Source organism: Pteropus alecto, unplaced genomic scaffold (assembly GCF_000325575.1).
Source record: "Pteropus alecto unplaced genomic scaffold, ASM32557v1 scaffold8, whole genome shotgun sequence".
Lineage (NCBI taxonomy): Eukaryota > Metazoa > Chordata > Mammalia > Chiroptera > Pteropodidae > Pteropus > Pteropus alecto.
Genome location: NW_006494609.1, coordinates 3,868,363 through 3,872,394, shown reverse-complemented (window position 1 = coordinate 3,872,394; position 4,032 = coordinate 3,868,363).

Below are 4,032 nucleotides of genomic sequence, written 5' to 3'. Positions count from 1 at the left end.
CAGCATCTACATGAATAAGCACTTACATCCTGGTGACTGTATCCCTGGTCTCTGGGCCTCTTTCATACCCATTCTTCTGATAATTACTTCCAAGTACACCACTGATGTCAGAACACTTTCTGTCTCAATAGCTAATGTGCCTGAATGCCTGTCAGTTATCCCAAGAGAAAATCACCACAATCTGTTTCTACATCAGCCATTTTCATTCTTTTCTTGCCAACAGTTACCACCTGGAAAAAACTGCAGTGTATTCTAAAATAATCCAAAAGCAGTTGGCAGGTTCTGGATCCAGTAATTGGGGAACAGTCTGTATTCAAAATATATAATACAACTATTTCAAGGCACTGGAGGGCAAACAAATGCAGGCAGAAACTAGAAGGGATTTGATCCTTGAAAGATAAGAACTGAACTGGGTAAAAAAATCTATGTTTAAATGTTTAAATGAATTTTCCTTTTGAGTACAATCCCCAGTCTGGGCAACAAATGAACAGCTAAAATTCAAGCAGAAAGCTGCAGTTTCACTGGCTTGAAGACAAATTTTGGGGCTGCAAGAGTCAATAAGAATAGAGAGGAAAAAATCTTGGGAAGGAGAGAACCCCAACTCTGCATATAAACTCTCCTAAATTCCTTTAGTTAATACCATGGAGGAGATTCCAAGAAACCCAGTGAAAAGCAACTACTGAAGGGCAAACAAACAAATAAGCAAAACAAAACAAAAACTTAAGTAGAGACGAGATTTTAGCTGCTGTTCATTTTAAGGAAGAGAGATTGAAGTTTGAGTTCCACCAAGTGAGAGGCACTTGAGTTTTCCACTGAAATCCCAGAATAGCCATGCCTTAGGAGAAAAGATCATATTCTAGGACTATGAGATTTTCTCTGGGACTATGGGCAAAACCAAAATAGATTTCATCTAACAGTCTAAAACCAAGTCTTCATAAGTTCAAGGTGATCTGAAAATAATTAAACTGCCTGCTAAAACAAAAATCAACACTTTTCAGAGGAGGTAATATAATCCAAAGTTCTTACAATGTATTATCCACAATGTCCTCTGTACGAGCAAAAATTACTAGACATGTAAAGAAACATGAAAATGTGACCCATCATCAAAAGAAAAAAAACAATAAAAACTGACCCCAAGATGACCCAGATACTGCAATTAATAGACAAGGGTTTTAAAGCAGCTACTTTAAATATCTTTGAGAACTTATTAGAAAATAAGGTCATAATGATGAACAAATGCGGAATCTAACAAAAATAGAAGCTATATAAATGAAAAAAAAAACAAATAGGGGAAAAACAAATGGAAATCTAGAATTTAAAAGTTCAATATCTGAAATGAAAAGTTCAGTATGAGGACATAAAAGAAATAATCAGTGAACTTGAAGACAGGTCAACAAAAAATATTCGATTTGAAGAATCTAAAAAAAAAAAATTAATAATACTTCAGGGATAAAATCAAGCATATATTAATATATATGCAATTGGAGTCTCAGGAACAAAGAGGGAAAAAGTTGGGTAGAAAAGCTACTTGAAGAAATAATGCCAAAAAATTCCCAAATTTGATGAAAAATATTGATTTAACTGATCTAAGAACCTCAGCAAATCCCAAGAAGAATCAATATAAAAAAAAAATCACAGGTAGGCACATCATAGTCAAACTGCTAAAAATCAAAAAAGATAAAAAGGAAATCTTTAAAGCAGCAAGAGAAAGAAAAAAAGATTTATACACAGGAGAACAATCATTAGAAGCAATGAGGACCAGGACAAAGGAATATCAATCTTTAAGGTGCTGAAATTAAAAAAAAAAAAAATCTTCCATCTAGGAAGATCAGGTGCTGTAGGCGTAAAAAAATAAAAAATAAGGGATTGTAAAATGACAAGGTCCTTGCAATCTGTGAGGTCAACCAAGGGTTGCCTCACCTAAAAAAAAAAAAAAAAAAATCTTAATCTGGAATTCTATATCAATAGAAAATATCCTTCAAAAATGAGGGTGAAATAAAAATAGTTTCAGATCAATCAAATAGAGAAGTTGTTCTTGGCAAATCTGTACTACAAGAAATGCTAAGAAAAGTTCTTCAGGCTAAAGAGAAATGACACCAGATGGAAACCTGGATCTACAAAATGAAACAGACGTGTAAGTGAATATAAAAGACCACCTTTTTTCTCTTAATTTCTCTAAATGACAACTGTTTAAAGTGGAATGACAAACGGTATTGTGGAGTTCATAACATATGTAGTTTCAAAGTATGTGACATCACTAGCACAAAGGATGAGAGGGGACAAATGTGACTTACACTGCTGCAAGGGACCTCACATTTTACGTGAAGTAGTACAAGATTAACACTATGTAGCCAGTGATGAGGATGCATATGCCAATCCCTAGAGCAACCACTAAAAAAAAATAGTATAAAAAGCTATATACCTAAAAAGCCACTGGAGGGATTAAAATGGAATATAAAAGCAATCAGCTAAACATGGTGACATAATTCTCTATTATGTGGGGTAAAGGCATGTGACCAGAAATGTTTCAGTCTATCACCAGTGACATTCAACATCAGTCAATACCCTTTTCCTGTAAAGTATCATTATTAAAAGAATATTTTACTATCATTCTGCTCCTTCTCAGTAATTATTGACATGCTACATAATGAGAAGAAATCTAGCCTAGCTAATGATTTCAGTGAGGCTTTCTGACCACAATCTTATGGTTCCTAAACAGATTAGATATTCTCTATTCACAGCACTCTCTGTCTTCCCGCCTCTCCTAAAACCTGGCTTTCCCCCATGGACTTCATTTCTCTTGCAGTTTCTCAAACAGAGCCCACTCATGCTTTAAAACCCCACAAACCAGGGTTCCAAGACAGCATACCTGCCTCACCTCCCAAAGTTCCTCTAGACCATACTCTTCCAAACTACTACAGAACACTTCTTTTGAAACTCATGCCATTCAGCTACATCACCTCTTTCCTTCTTTTCCCTGTTGCTAACAATTATCTGAGCACAGACTGATCAAAAACTTGGGCATTCTTGCTCCATAACTGGTCCCCTCATTCTAAGTGAAGGTTCATATGAATAATTTAATGCTTAGCTTCATAGTTCCTCCACCCTTTAGATGCCAATGATCTTGCTACTTTTTCAAACTCATCATAACCTGGAACTACTTCATCTCTGAAATATCTAGTCCCCTTCTTCCCTCCGTTATCTAAGAACTTCCTTCTTGGTTTTACTTCCTTTCCTATCAACCCAGCTCACTTTCAACTCCATCACATTGTGCCTTACACCCTTGTCCTTTTACCACATTTCTCCTAGAAATCCCCAAAATCTGGATCAAGCCAACCATATGCCTTTGCTGTGTCAATACCCAGCCTGCTGAGAGATAATGGAGAAAATGCACAACCATGCAATTTAACAAGCTCATGTTCTACCTTCTCTCAGCTGGATCCTACCTGGCCTCCCTATTCCCAGTCTCACCTTCCTCCATTCTATACACCATACCTGCACAGGTCCCTGGGAGTTACAGAGAGTTCTAGATAAGGAGGGGAAGCTAGGTCTCAATCAAGAGGCATTTCTATGTATGCATTTCTGGTTCCCTACCTAACACGATCTTCAAAGAAAGGCACCCAAATATCCAAGGCTCTAATAATTTGGCCGTGATTTCTTTTCTCATTATAAGTAAGTATTTACTTTCACATCGCATTTTGAATTCATAATTTTGAAATATTTTTCTTAAAGAAGGCCTCTAAATTGCATAGGTTTCAGGACTCGCAAAACCTGGATCCATCCCTGACCAATTATTGCCAAAGTGTTTTCTAAATACAAATCTCTTCTCTACTTGAAACCCTCAGATATGTGCACTCGGAGATCATGAAGAGTCTGTGTGCCACCACAGAAAATCCTGAAGGAAACTCAAATTCAACATGCCCAAAACGAAATAATTATCTCTTCTTGCTCCCCAACTGCTGATACTCTTAAATCCTCAGTCTCAAAAATATCATTATCTAGTCAGTCCTTTTAGCTACACAAGGAGTCAAC